Raw genomic sequence first — 17,039 nt, 5'->3', positions numbered from 1 at the left:
GGCTTATATATTTCTCCTTCATTTTGAACCACAGCTTTACCTTTGATATTCTCAAAATTCATGTTACAATTCTTAATACTGTTGATTTCTTAAACATCACCATGGCTTTAGATCTCCCTAAACAGCAATTAAAATTGAGTCCAGAATATTCTAAGGTCATCATAGGTCTATTCTTGAGTGAAAATCAACACTGTTTCCTCAGGTGAATTGTGCATTTGAGCCACCTTTTCACACTAGGATTTTGTGGCTCAGTGGTGATTTTTTTTTTTTTTTTTTTTTGTGGGAGGTACTGGGGATTGAAGTCAGGGGTACTTGGCCACTGAGCCATATCTTCAGCCCTTTTTTTTTTTTTTGCATTTTATTAGAGACATGGTCTCGCTGAATTGCTTAGTGCCTTGCTGTTGCTGAAGCTGGCTTTGAACTTGTGATCCTCCTGCCTCAGCCTCCTGAGCCACTGAGATTACAGGCCAGGATTTCAGTGGTGATTTTGATGGCCTATATTTCTGCAGATCATAGGGAAGAATTGGTTTGTGTTATGGTTCAGGTCTGATAAGTCTCTGAAAAGAAGGTGATTAAATGCAGATAACAGGGCTAGGGATATAACTCAGTGATAGAACACTTGCCTGGCATGTGTGAGGCCCTGGGTTCAGTCCCCTGTACCACAAAAACAAATGCAGGTGGTGGGAAGAGAATGTGCCATGCATTTTGTACCATTTGATTTCTCAAAAGACTTGCCAAAAAAGTGAGATTCACTTTCCTAATTTACCTTTTGCTAACTTTCTGTACATCATCCTGCTTATTTAGCTTTATGTTTTATATCATCAAAATCCATGTCACTGATAGATCAGAGATTCCCTTTGCTTGTTTTAACTCTTTTTAGGTTTGTTCTGGAAAAATATACATATTTAAAAAAAAAAAAACAGAAAGACTGACTACTGTGAAAGGCATGCAATATAAAATTGTAATATAACCATAGAAAAATGCCTCATGGAAAATATAGTTGGAAAATTACTGAGGCCCATAAAAACTAACTTGAAAATATTTGCTTTCTTACAATGAAATGGTAATACAAGGCTCAGTAATCCATGCTGAAAAAGATTGTGTACAACAGTGGGAAATGACATCACCACTGAGTACTGTTGGTTGGTGACCTTCTGTCTTCCATCAGCTGTTAATGGCCCTTCAGAAAGAGTGATGAGATTGCCCTACTGCAGTCTGGCTTGCAATATCACCTAGACTTTATCTCATGAACATGAGGAAGAATTGGGGAGATCTGGGCACAGAGCCATATGAAAGAAAATATACACACTTGGCATATTCTACCTGCTAGAGATAAGAACTTTACAACCTGATGTAAGAAGCAGCCTGCTCTTTCCTATAATATTGCATTTATACCTAAGGAAAATAATTAGGCATATTTAGTTGTATGATGTGATAAGATTATGAGGATAACTACTGATAAAAGGAATTCCACAATCAATGATCCATTCTTTTGTTTTAAACATGATAATATTCACAAAGACTTCTTTTTAAATAAAATTGTCTCTGAAAAGAGAAATGTGAAAAAATAGAGGTAACTTTTGTAAATTCATTAGTTTACATATATATGTTTTCCTTGCTTAAAAATAAGAAAAAGTATAATAAAGGTTTTCTATATATCAGAAACTATACTAGTCACTGGAGGGTACAATTATAAATACCAATCTATGCACTCAAGGAACATATAATCTAGTAAAGGAGACAAGACAGCAGTGATAGAAAATTTTGAACTACATGTATAAATTACTGCAATGAGGGAGTGAGAATGACAAATTCACTTTAAGGTAATAAGGAAGAATTAATTCCCCAGCACTTCCCCATGCACTCCACTCCTTCCTCCCTTTCCATCCCCTTCCTCTACTCTATTGGTCTGATAATGGAGTAAATCTTAAATGTTCTCAACATACACACACACACACCCCACAATGGTGGTAACTATGTTAACAGCTATACATAATAATTACCTTGATTGTCATAATTTTATATATATATATATATATATATATATATATATATATATAATATATATATATATATGATACATCATGTTGTACATCTTAAATATATATATACATATATATGTGTATGTATATATACCAATTATACACAAATAAATCTGAAAAGAGAATAAAAGAAATCTTTAAAATCACCTTTGCTTGACAAAGTTTTCTGATTAAAAACCCACTTTCTCAAAGATAGCTTTATTCTTTTGATCAGAACTGTTATATTTTTAAGCTTTAAAACATTAAGCCTTACCTGTAAATACCAACTTAATTCATAATGACATAACTGGGATGAAAAAGATAGATGGTCAAGGTAAAGATGAAAATTTCTTTCTCAAACCTTCCTGATGGTCCTTATAAGAACATAATACGTTTCTTTTCCATTAGATTATTTCAGATCCAAGAGAACCCTGATCTAGTATCTTGTGTTGTTATAATGATACATATGCCTTTTAATCACAGGCATATGGACACAGTTATATATAAAGGGATTTGAGATGCATTATTATTTGTCTCGTGTTAGTGTCATCCTATATTATACCTGAGGATCCCAAGGGCTCCAAACCTTGTATAGAGAGATATATTTAAATTATCTGACATTCATCAAATAAATAGTGGATTCAGAGGACAATCTGATTTTCACTATGAAATTTGGAAAATGGGAAACTTGAAGTATAAGCATTTCCTTATAATGCTATGTGGAATCTACTAATACTTGAACAAAGTAACTACTCCAAAGCAAACAAAAACCATTCTAATACAAATTTTTAAAAAGTATTTATTTTCTGCAGATGTACAAAGCATTACATTCAGTTTCACAAAGATTTTTTACAATGACTCAATTATGTAATTATATATTGTAGCTGATTACATGCACTTACACTAATTATGTAATAAAGCATGATTACTCTAATTATATAAACATATCAACTAAAAATCAATTTTCTAAAACTCAAGTATATTCTCAGAAAACAAAAGTAAGAAACTGTTTTTGTAAGACTACCAAATCAGAATAGTCTCTAATATTTTCTGACTACTAACATCATGGGGGCTTAGTTTATAACTCTTTCTAGCCTTCCGAAACCTATTCATCTTATTCTGTTTTTTTTTTTTTTTAAATTCCAGGCCTTGTAGTAATAGTCAAGAAGGTGTTCTGTACTCATAAATGTGTTCCAAGTAAAATAAGAGGAGAATTTGCATTAAATTTTGCTGTGGAGAATAGATCTAAGTTAGGAAAGAGCACCAGATGTACTCAACTATATGAAATAGCTACATTCCTGAAAAGTTACACCAAAATATTTTCCCTTAAGAACAAAACGGTTTTGGAGTAGTATTACTTACTGATTTCAATTGGCAATACTGCCCATTCTCCCACTATTCCATGGGAGGAGATGAAGAGAGTAGATCAATCAGATAAACTTTTCAGCTTAAATTTTCTCTGTAAAGAAGTAGATGAATAAGCTAAACAGTACTTGATATTTAAGAAAATAAATAGTAAAATATTTTGTAAGGAGATTAAATTCTTCAGTGATGTCCTCCTAGTATTAGGGCATATGTAAATAGTTCAAGTCAGAGGTTCGTGTTCCTATAACATAAATAAGAAGTTGTAAAGCCATTGCCATATTAGACACCCTTTCTATCATAACCACTGGAGCCTTCAGAGGAAAAAAAAACATTTTCAAGCTTCATATATATGGATCATGCTTTCAAGATTGCCAGATCTGCCATAGGTCTTTTGTTAAGAAGAAAGCTTATTTTTGGTATTTAGTATTATCTCCCTAGGATAGATTCTTTGAAGTAGAATTACAGGGTGAAAGAATATGAACATTTAAAGCCTCTTGACACACATTGTGCAATTGTTCCCCAATGGGCTGTAGCAATTCCACTGCCATTAACAATAACCAAACAGTCAAGGAGACGCTACCTCAAAGTATGAACACTTTTCCAAACACATATCCTTCCTTCTTTCCTTCCTGTCTCTCAAGAACCAAGTAAACATTCTTCTGATAAGAACATATATTGGCTCCATTTTTTTCAGGTATTCCTCCCTTTCAATCCACATTAATTTTTAAATTTCCAGCAGAGGGTTTTGTAGTTGGATTTGCCAATAATTCTTTACTCATTAATTCAATTTGCCCGCTAGTATTGCCCATGCTTGAGGCACCCAGTTATAGATATGTGATTCTCTAATGGAGGCAAGTAAAAAAGAGTCTTTACTGACTTAATGCAGTAGTCTCTGGACTGTTTCTGAAGCTGATATTGTGAGGATGGTTATTTGGTATAGCCTCCTATTCTAGCATCTAATTTCAGGCTTATAACCTGAACCCTAACTAGTTTGATGTTGACATACTTGTAATTAACCAGAGGCAATTTCCCCAGAATGACCATTGATTATACCCCTATTTGGCATTCTCAATTCTGTTCACTTGCCCAAACACAGAGTTTTTTTATGCTGTTCCTTGTTACTTACATCATGAATTAATGTGATATAGGGGGAAGGCAGGGTGGTTCTTTGCCCATTAACTGTATGGTTTTAGGCAAATCATTAATTCACATTTTAAGATTTCATTTTTTTATTTGAATGTAGATGTAATACTACTTGTCTAGTTTTTGTGAGGAAAATGTGACAGAGATAATGTGAAAATAAAAATACAATGATGACAATATTAAGTGGTATAATTTATTGTGCATGTACTATGGAATGCTATACCTATTTTACCATAAATAATTATGATTCACATAAGAAGCTCAAAAAATTCGAGTGACTTACCTGAGATAACAAAGTTAGAAAAAGATAGGGACATAATATTAACTTCTGATTCCATGTCAACAACTAAATTAAAAATGACCAAGATATGAAATAGAATGTGACATGTTTCAGTCCAGAAAGTAAATATGTGGTAAATATGTAAAATATGGAAGTAATCTCTGTATGTCAGCTACTGTGGTATTCATTAAAATAGATCCTCAAATCTTGAAAACTATGAGAGATGGAGGAGAGTTGGGGAAACATAACAGAACAAAAGCCAGATGGCATTATGGTAATAAAAAGGCTGGAGGCATATCCAGGCAATGAAAGCAGAAAGTTAGCAAACTAGAAATAATTGCCATGCCAACATCTTGGAGTAGTGGTTAGGCTCAAGTGAGAAAGAAAATTTCTAATATGAATGATCCCTGATCACTGAATGCTTCCTATAAAGTAGGTACTGTGCTGAATTCTTGGCATACAGCAGTCCTTCTCAAACTTCAATGTGCATATGAATGACATACAAACATATATTAATCCTGTGGAACTGAAGATACTGATTCATTAAGTCTGGAGCATGGCTAAAATTCTGCATGTCTGACATAGTTCTAGGTGATGTTGATGCTGCTGGTCTGTGGATAACAGTTTGAGTAACAAACCTTATTTAATCCTCCAAACAATCATATCATATATGGGAGGAAACTAGCTCAAGAAAGGTCAATTTCCCCATTCTCATACAGTGGCAGAATGAAGATCCAAACCCCATCCCATAACTAGAACACTCTACTGTTTCTCAATTACAATTTAAAGAAAAATATACTTACATACTTTTATGACATTTTTCTAAATTTCTCTGAGAGGTCACTTGCTTTATTGCTAAAGGCACCAAGAAATCTTCTTACAGTATTGGTAACTATGAGTATCTAGAATGGATCTGGTTGACCTTTCTGTTATTCCATCAATGACATAAATGGGCAGAAAATTCCATCTGTAATTAATTAACAGGCCAGTCTGTGAGACAAGGGAAGTGGTAGGGTGGATGTTCCTCTAAACTTGGGTAATGGCCTTTGGCAGAACCTTACTTGGAATTGTGACCTTAGACAAAATCCAGCTGGGTCAATTCACTGTTGGTGGGGGCTGGAGGAGTAAACCCATTTGATTTGCCAAGGACTTGAAAGACCATCAAATTAATGCTGCCTGTATGGAAACCTGGCATTCACTTAGTTATCCACCTCTGAGTAACTTCATATTTTCCTTCAACCTAAAGGAATTATGGCATTCCTTAGATTTAAAAAAAAACAAATCAGAGATTTAAAAAGGGAGAAAAATTCTCTATCTTGGCCAAAAGTTTCACAAGAGGAACACAGAGAAAAAAAGTGTTAGATCTACAAGGGAACTTGGAGGTCCGTTATTTCAAATCCATTTTTTTTTTTAACTTGGCGGGGGGAGAGGCCAAGGAGCTGCCTAAGGAATCACTCATCTAGCTAGATAAAGTATAGCCCATGCTATAACTCAAAGATTCTTGACACCAAATCCAATGCTCTATTTGTGGCACTCTGTGCAAAACTGGGATAGCATCTTTGCTATTTTAAATCATCTGCTATATTATCTTTTAGATATTTTGACATAGTTTCTCAGTTTTAGTTTTGTGAACATGTCTTACTTTATCCACAGGATATATTATTTTTGTTTATGATTTTAGTGACTTGATGTCTTTAAATTTGTTTATGTCTTTCCTGGTCCCAGAAAGGAATTAATATAACAAAAAAGAAACCAGAAAGGAATTAATATAACTAAAAAGAAAAATAACAAACATGATGTGTTATGGTAAAGCCCAAATCAGAAACCATATATATTCATTTCCTCTCTACTCAAAAAAAGTGTGATCCAAGGAACATCAGACTTTATCTCATATGGGAACTTTTTAAGAAATATAGAACCTCAGTCTCTACCCAGAATTCCTGTATAAAAACCTGCATTTTCACAAGTTACTCTGGGTGATATACATATATATTAAAATTTGAGAATACTGTTTTGTAGCATGTCATAATTTGTTCTTTAACATGTCTCTATATTTCTCTGTGGCACAAGTGTGCTATTATTTCCATATATCTTATTGTGTAGGTTGCTCTGAGATATAACTGAAGTGCACATGTAAGGGATCATTTTGTGGGGAGCATGTCAACAGCTTTTGCAGTTCTGAAGCCAGAAGAACAAAACTGCTCCAACAACTATAGCTAAGTGCAAATGAGATTTATAGATCCATTTTTATTTCTATTTCATTATTAAGCCAGAGAAGATGCATTTTTTTCAAAAGTACAAGATTGAAAAGCAATTTAGTAGCCTTCATAAATACCTAATTACAAAGGCAACTTTCCCTCTTGTCTATAAGAAACTGAAATAATATGCTAGTTTATTCCTTCAAGTGGTATCTGTCAAATAAGTGATCCCCCCAAATGTATGTAGATCTCTAGTGTGAAACCTCAGTTTTTGAATAGCTAATTATTTTGTAAGTGGGCTTGCTTCTCACTTTTGCTAGCTCTTTTATTAGAAGATAACCATATCAAAGAAACACAAGGATTTGGTAAAATATTTGCTAGGGGAGGTTGAAACCCTTTCCAAATGAGGATTTTTATATCTTTCATTCATGCTTCATCCTTGCAGAAGTAACAGAGTATACTCTAATATCCAAAGTAAGTGTTGGATTAATTAAGTTTAGCCACTATGCAATAGAGGCAAAAGTTCTAGTCTATTCTCATTAGGCCAATTAAACTTACCCACTTTCCTAATAGCTTTGTTCTATGTATCATATAGAGACTGGATGTGGAAGGATAAATATACATTGCCATTACTACATTAACAAGCTTTGTTTTTGTTATTTTAAATCATCTGCTGTATCATCTAGATATTTTGACATAGTTTCTCAGTTTTAGTTTTGTGAACATGTCTTACTTTATCCACAGGATATATTATTTTTGCAATAGTAGCATAATTTCAATATACAGAAGGTATTATGTAGTATATATATCTGAGAGAAATACCTTTCACAGGAATATGCCAATAGCATATATCTACATTTATTGAATTATATTTATTATTCCAATTACATTAATATCTTCTGTTTTTGATATGATATGCTACAAAAATATATATCTTATTAATAGAGATTTTTAAGTCAAATCACTCAAGAACACTGAACATTAACTCTAATAAATGTGAACCATCACATAACTTTTGGATGGTAGAGTAAGGATCTCTATAGATATGCCTGTCCATAAAAGCAACAAAACACTGGAAAAATTGAAAAAACTCAATTTTTTTCTGAACTCTGGAAAATAATCAAAGGAGTGTAACAATACAAAGATAATTTATTTTTAGAAAGGACTGGATATTGGTAAGAAGGTTTATGGTCTTTTGTTTAACCAATTCCTTCTTTGCAGCTCTGCAGCAGCCTTGCAAACTTGAAGCCTCATAGAGCTGTGAGGATAAGCAGGCTTTCAGTTATAACTAGAGGAAGAACTCTTCAAAAAGACCAATTTTTAGAACATACCCATTTCCAGAGCTCTGCCATTATTTGGCCTATCCTGTAGCTCCCAGGAAGAAAATACCTATTCCATATATGTTGTAGTTATTAAACCTAACTCCTAGTGTACTGTACAAAAAAGTCTCCAGCCCCAGTGCATTTGTGAAAATGAAACAGTGGCAATTGTTTAACATTACAGTTGTCTGAGATAGCAATACCAGTTGGCTCAAACAAGAAGCTGAGCAAAAGCTTAAAAGAATCCTTATATGAAGAATAAGGTGCTCATGGGGCAATTTCCTAGGCATTCTAGAAGGCTATGTGCATATGCAGAGTTGTTTGCACATTGTGGAAAGAGATGGGAAGAAACCAGCCTTTTATCTCTACTTGAACTTGAGCCCTTGCACAAGCAAAATGGGAAGACTAAGAGTTGTAAACTGCCTCACTGAATGTTGAAGGCATGCTCCAATTTATACAGAATCTCTTGGAAAAGACTGCGAGATGTACTGGTGCCGCAGTCTGGCTGGGCACAAAATCACGAGCCACCACACACTTGTAGATTCAAACAGCAACTCTTTATTCCCTAACTCACACCAGCCGTCTACAATCACCTTCTGGGGAAATCCATGTTCTCTGCCCTAATCCACCCCCACTGGGCTTCTGTCTCCCAAAAAATACTGTCTGAATCCCCCGTGAGAACTCAAGGGGAACTCAGGCAGCAGGATACGCCCTATTCCCAGCAGGAATAACCTTAAACCTTAAACCTGGAACCTAAACCGGGAACGCCCTAAAACCAGATCCACCTTGGTCCTTGAGCAAGGTCACCTACATGCAATGTCACTGCAAAATGTCCTATTTCCACGAGTCCTTCCACTAAGCAACATGGGGTATGCTGGCAAGGAAATTGTCATACCTACTTGGCTAATGGCTCCCAGCATCTCCCCCCCTCTGATTAATTAAACAACAAGCAATGTGGCTTAAGGACCGTGCCTCGTAGGTTGTCCAATTCAACATATGGTTCTTACCCGTCATGGGAAAAACTGACCTTTAGGCGTCAGCCTCCTGTCTTAGGTTGATACCACTGCAATTGGATCATACCCGTCACTGACTACCGGTCCAGCATATAGCCATTGGCCCCCAAATTTTAGACCATCACTAGCAGAAGGGAGGAGGATACAGAAATGCCACGACACCAAGCCAATTGACGGCTCCTTGGGAAAAATTGCATCACTGGTGACACCATCAGCAAAGATATGCCAGCACTACCACAATTAACATGGGGTGCGCTGGCAAGGAAATAAAAATTGTATCACTGGTGACACCATCAGCAAAGATATGCCAGCATTACCACAATTCGCTGCACCAAACAATAGTTACATAGTCCAGGCAAGTTCTGCAAGCAGTCAAAGTGGAGGAATCTATCAATATGTCCATTTCCTCCCAAAATCCATTTCCTCCCAAAGTAAGTTGACTCCTTGATTGAGCATTACTTGTTGAGTTATATTCATTGATGCATCAGTTTATACAGTTTACTGTGATAGCTATCATAGAAGCTGTAGTTTGGTTTTATCTTTGTCTTCACCGGCACTGGGATGAAGATAGGAATTCTGGCAATGATGCTAAAGAGACATTATCCTGAAAAGAATTATTAAATATAATGAAAAGGAAAAGTGAAAGTAAACAAACAGATCTGTTAACCTACTTTAAAAACAATCCTTAACAGCTGTTTACCTAATTTAAATTAGTAAACAAACAGATCTGTTAACCACCTTTAAAAACAATCCTTAACAGCTGTTTACCTAATTTAAATTAAACCATTTAAATCACGTGAATAAAAAAAATAATAATAATTCGGATCCATTTTTTCATGAGTGCTCCTCATATAAGAAATATGGACATATGCACATACAGACATACAACACAAAACACAAATGTGCACACAAACGTACAACACATAAGAAAATAGTAAAGACTTTGTAGCTTTACCTAGGTGAAATCTCCATTGCAATGTTTAAAAACTCCACAGTCAAAAAAAATAAAACTGATCAGAAAAACATTAACCTAGGTTTGTATGAGCTCAAAAATAAAATAGAACTTTATGATGTGGGAAAAATGCAATAATAAAATAGATACTGAAAAAAGCATCCTGGTTAATCACTGTCGTAGATGTAAGAATAGCCAAGCTGGAGCTCTGGATATCAGCTGCTATGGATTTGAGTCAAATCATATTTCTTTGGTCTGTAGAAATTGCTTTGGTTAGTCTCTCTGGAATCCAAATCGGCTGCTGTTCTCCCTGTGGAAACACACAAACAAAACCCCGACTCCAGACAATCACTGGATCAGGACCTTTCCATTGTCCTGTTAGAATATCTTTCCAAAGTACCTTAGGCTTATGTACATTTTTTGGATACATATGTCTTTCCGCAGCACTAAGTCCTTATGAATCCAAATTTAAAAAGTTTAGTGTAAAAAGGGTTATTTTAAGTTTATCTTTGGGGGATATATACCCCTTTTCAATTCCCTCTTTTTTGCTTTAATAAGTACATGTCTGTATCTAAGAGTTGTCTTAGCCTTTTGCATTTTCTATCTGAAATACCTTTACTTGACATTTTCAACCATTTTCTATCTTATTTCTATCTTCTAGTTTTTTTTTTTTCCCTAAGGTTTGTATTTTCACCCTTAGTTGCTTATTTTCCTCCTAGTTTTTTTTTCTTCCTATTTTGTGGGTTTAAAATTCTTGTCTTCCTACATCTTTTCTATCTTTCTACATCTTCTTTATCTTTTTTCTTTTTAACTTTCTATACTTCTGTCTTTAACGTTTTTCACTTTAAATTTTTAATCTTCTTTATCTAAATATCTTTTATCCTATTATCTTCCCATTTTTTTAAGTAATGCCTTTAAGATTAACTAGGCTTCGAATGATGCAATAAAGCAATCTTTTTTCCGCCATGAAGGTATCTCGACCACCTTCAATTTAACCTTTTAAAGCCTTTTAATTATCATCTATACTGTACTTTTAAATGTACTTTTTCACCACCTACAACTTCACTCTTTTAAGTGAGCCTTAGATTTTGTTTAAATCGCTTCAATGTTAGTTTACATGGCTGCCCTTCAACCAAAGGCTTTTTTTTTAACTCCATTGAGAAGCTTTGTCTCAATCTGCCATGTACAAATACCTTTTTCTTCTTTTGTCCTTTCTCAAGCTTTTAAAGTAAGTCTAGTTTCCTCAAAATCTTTTTAAATGGCATTTTACAACTTTTTTTTTACTTTACTACACAGAGATTATCTCATCTAGAAACATTTCTTTCTTTTTTTTAACCTTTATATTAAAATATATTTTCACATCTTGAATCTTTTTATATCTCTTTTGTAGCTGTTAACCCTTTTTATAAATTCACATTTTGAAACAACCCTTATTAAATTTCTGATTTAGACAAATTACTCCACTTTAATAAGATGAAAGACTTTCATGTTTTTTTATGATACTATAATACTATAATTGAAACCCAACTGAAACTTCTTATACTCTTTGTATATAAATTACACATGATAGAATCTTAACACTTAGTAACCTTGTTTCAGCAAAGACACAGACCAAAGCAATATTAAACCTTTTTACCATTTACCAAATTATGAAAACACATAATGTTTAAATATATTACCTTATGGAACTTAATAAGTAATGAGTACTTGATTTTATATTTAGTGGTTGTTATTTTAACACTTTAACTTTGTAAATTAATCAGATGTCTGTAAAAACCAAGATCTTAGACAACTGTAATAAACAGAACTAGCCCTCTCTTTCTTGTTGAAGAAAAATCCTTCTACAGGATACCATGATGGTCCCATTGATATACTTAATAACTCATCTTTAAAAAGCCATGGGCTACATTTTTGTATTGTATCAACATATGCCCTAATTGTTCTTGGTCTCACTGGGGTGCCTCCTTACTCTAACAATTTCTCTTGCTGGGGGGGGGGTGGTGGTGAACAACTTCAAACCTTTAGTCAACCATTTTCCCCAGTTTGCCTGAGAAAGTTCTAGGAACAGGCAACTTGAAATAAAAACAAAATAAATCAAAACAATAACACATTGTTTTTTGAAATGTTCACCCATTCTTTCTCTCTTCCTCAAGGGTGAGAGATTTCACTTACCTCTAAGCTTCAGAAGTTCCCCGCATCGGAAGCCAAATGCCGCAGTCTGGCTGGGCACAAAATCACGAGCCACCACACAGCTTGTAGATTCAAACAGCAACTCTTTATTCCCGAACTCACACCAGCCGTCTACAATCACGTTCTGGGGAAATCCACGTTCTCTGCCCTAATCCACCCCCACTGGGCTTCTGTCTCCCAAAAAATACTGTCTGAATCCCGTGAGAACTCAAGGGGAACTCAGGTAGCAGGATACGCCCTATTCCCAGCAGGAATAACCTTAAACCTTAAACCTGGAACCTAAACCGGGAATGCCCTAAAACCAGATCCACCTTGGTCCTTGAGCAAGGTCACCTACATGCAATGTCACTGCAAAATGTCCTATTTCCACGAGTCCTTCCACTAAGCAACATGGGGTATGCTGGCAAGGAAATTGTCATACCTACTTGGCTAATGGCTCCCAGCATACTGGGTCCAAGCCTTCAAGGAAACCTCTGCCCAATCATTAGCTGACCAGTAACCTAGCAAAAGGAACATACATTGGCCAGTTACTTTATAGAATTAGCTCAGAAAGGCAATTAAATGAACAAACAGGAGCTAAAATAATAAAGAAAAGTAATAAGACTGACATGGAGTAACTCTGATTTCAAGAATTACCAAAAAATATTATCTAACATGTCCAATTTGCAACAAAAATTGTGAGGTACACATAGAAATAAGGAAGTATGGCCCATACATAGGAAAAAAGTTAATAGAAAATGTTACTAAGGGCCCTAGATATTGACCTTTTAGCTAAAGTCTTTAAATCTATTATGATTACATAAAAAGATCTAAAGGAAAACATGTCAAAATAATTAAAGAGAGCAATTCCCGCATGAAAATTATGAGAGTATTGGATAAAGAAAAGACCATAAACCTTTCTTTTCTTACCAATATTCAGCCACTTCTAAAAATAAAATATCTTTGTTTATTACAATACTTTTTGAGTTTTTTCAACTTCTCCAATGTTTTGTTGCATATCTATAGAGGTCCTTACTCCACCATCGAAAAGTTCTATGATAATTTACATTTGTTATGTAATATATTAGTATATTAAGAATATATTAATATTCCCCTTACTGAAGAAAAAAATTAATAAAAAGGGAAAAGAACCACATAGAAATTCTAGAGCTGAAAAGTATGATAACTGAAATAAGAAAAATATTAGAGTGGCTCAACAGAAGATTTGAGGAAATAGAATAGAAATTGAACCTAAATCAATTGCAATATCCCAGTCTGAGGAACAACAACAAAAAAGAATTAACAGAAATGAGTAGCATAAGATCCCCCTGGGACAATATACAGTGCACTAAAATATGTACAATGTAAGTCCCAGAAATGGAGGGTCAGGAGAAGAGTAAGGAGAGAGTGAGGGAAGGAAGAGAGAGGGGGAGGGAGTTAGGGAGGGAGAGAGAGAGAGAGAGAGAGAGAGAGAGAGAGAGAGAGAGAGAGAGAGAGGGGAGAGGCAGGCGGAAAGAATATTAGAAGAATAAGTAGCCAAAATTTCCCAAATTTGATAAAAATAAGAAACACAAATATCAATCTGCACATCCAAGCAAACCAAGTAACTCTGAGCTCGTGGAAATCTATACTCAACATATCATAAACTGATGAAAGCCAAGAAAAGGGAGAGAATTTTTAAAGCATCGAGAAAAGTGACTTCTCATGTATAAAGGATCCACAATAATATTAACAATTTTCTTATCAGAAACCATAGAAAACAGAAAGCAGTGGGATAATATACAGCTGAAAAGGCCTACATAAAAAAAATAAAATTCCCTAATTAATAATATAATGTAAAACCTGTGGTACTAAAAAAGAAGAGCAAGCTAAACCTAAATCTAGCAGAAGGAAGAATTAAGAAAATTGGAATGGAAATAAATGAAATGGAGAATAGAAAATGATAGAATAACCAAATTCTTTGAAAAGACTAACAAACTAGGCAGACCTTTAGTATAATGACCTGACGATTAAATTTTAAAAAATAAAGAATTATCAAATTTGTAAAATCAATGAGCCGGGCATGGTGGCACACATTTGTAATCCCAACAGCTCAGGAGGCTGAGACAGGAGGATCATAAGTTCAAAGCCAGCCTCAGCAATGGGGAGGTGCTAAGCAACTCAGTGAGACCCTGTCTCTAAATAAAATACAAAATAGGGTTGGGGATGTGGCTCAGTGGTTGAGTGCCCCTGAGTTCAATGCCCAGTACCTAATAATAAAATAAAAATCAATGAAACTGGGCACATTACTACAAACCATACAAAAATAAGAAAGAATATAATACTTTGACATATAACATGATCATCTTTATTGATGAAGAAAAATCATAGAGAAGTGTAACCCCCTTTCAAAAGATTAGTAATAAAAGGGAACACCCTCAACATGATAAAGAATATTTATGAAAAACTCATACCTGACATCATACCTCACACCATTGTAATTGTGGAAACTCAAAACTTTCCCCCTAAGATCAAGAAAAAGACATTGATGTTCATTTTCACCATTTCTATTCAATATTATACTGGAAGATCAAGCTAGAACAATCAGACAAGAAAGAAAGAAAAGAAAGAAAGAAAGAAAGAAAGAAAGAAAGAAAGAAAGAAAGAAAGAAAGAAAGAAAGAAAGAAAGAAAGAAAGAAAGAAAGAAAGAAAGAAAGAAAGAAAGAGAAAGAAAGAAAGAAAGAAAGAAAGAAAGAAAGAAAGAAAGAAAGAAAGAAATAGAGAGAGATGAGTAGGGAAGGGCAGGTGGAAGGGAGGGGAAGGAAGGAAGGAAGGAAGGAAGGAAGGAAGGAAGGAAGGAAGGAAGGAAGGAAGGAAGGAAGGAAGGAAGGGTGTGAATTTCATCAAAATGAAGAAAAGATCAATGGAGTAAACAAAGGGGGATTGAGGGGGAGGGAGGCAGGACCAGGAAAAGGAAAGAAAAATAGAATGAATCTGACCTAACTTTCATATGTACATACATGAATATAGCACAAAGAATCCCGACATCAAATATATCCACAAAATGCTAATTAAAAAAAAAATAAAATTCAGAAAGACCAGTAGAGCAGAGGGATGGGCACAGGGGGAGGGAGAAACTGTTGGGGACTGAATTAGGACAAATTATATTTCATACTTTTGTGATTGTGTCATAAAATGTACCCTAAGTTTTAAATATTTTTTAAAAATTTATTTGTTCTTTCTAGATATATATGACAGTAGAGTGTATTTTGACATATTATGTATACATATAATAATTATAACTAAAAATGAATCAAGGAAAAATTAAATAAAAATTCAAAAGGAACAATTAAACTATCTATTTGGAGATGACATGATTGTATATACATATATTGTGTGTATAATTTCTAAATAATCAATAAAAAGAAAAAGAAAATATACAAATTGTAAAAATCACATGAAATGATGCTACTGATCATTGGTAATTAGGGAAATAAATATTAAAACCATTTTACACCCAGTAAGATGATGAACAAACAAAACAAAATATTAAAAAATTGTCAGGATGTGGAGAAATTGGAGCCCTTATTACATTGTTTGTGGGATGTAAATTGGTACAGCTACTTTCTTAAAAATATTGATTCCTCAAAAAAAAAAAAACACATTGAATTGTGAATTGACTTGGCAACTTCACTCCTAGTTAAATATGGAAAAGAATTTAAAACAGAAATGCAAATAAAAATTTCTACTTAGAAGTTCATGGTAGCACACTATTCAAAATAGCCCACAGGTAGCAATAACCCAAATGCCCATTAATATTATTCAGTCATAATAAAATATGGATGACTTTCAAAAACATTAAGTGAAAGGAGCAGATACAAATAGTGACAATTCTATCTTTGTGAAATATCCAGGATATGTGGATCCATAGAGATAGAAGATAGATTGGAGTTTGTGAGGGGTTAGGGTGAAGGGTAATGGGGTATGATTGACTAATGCCTGTCAAGTTTTCCATTGGGGTGATGAATTGTTTAGGAGCTCAATGGAAGTTACAGCTGTAAAGCATTTAGAATGTACTAAGTGCCATTGAATTGCATACTGCTTTATAATTATTATTTTATGTGATATGAGTTTTGCCTCAAAAACTATCCTCTAATAAAACAGCATCCATCCTTGTGGCATGCACCAGAGGAGAAAGGCAAACTCACTTATTTCCTACTCAATATTTGTCTTGGGTTTTCTAGCATGGAGCCTGCCCATCTTTCAGGTGGTTACTATTTTCATTATAATATATTTTCCCTCCTTATTCCCAGCAATGCATCCTATCAGTGTTTACCAGGGATACAGGTGTAAAGGGTGAAACTATCAGGGTCCAGTGATGCAAGTAGTCACGTCTCACTCTTCAGAAGCTTTATATAGAAGTAAAGTTGGTAAAGGAGTAAAGGGAAGCAGAGAAAAAGCCCAGGAGACTATGTTTGAATGCAGAGGCACCAAGAATATGATAGGTACTTTCTTTATAATAATTTACATATTATTTTGGGCATGCATTTTTATAAGTTATATTATTTTAAATTAAATGTATTAAATAAAATGTATAAG

This window comes from Marmota flaviventris, chromosome X (genome assembly GCF_047511675.1).
Source record: "Marmota flaviventris isolate mMarFla1 chromosome X, mMarFla1.hap1, whole genome shotgun sequence".
Classification (NCBI taxonomy): Eukaryota; Metazoa; Chordata; class Mammalia; order Rodentia; family Sciuridae; genus Marmota; species Marmota flaviventris.
This window is presented reverse-complemented; position numbering follows the sequence as displayed.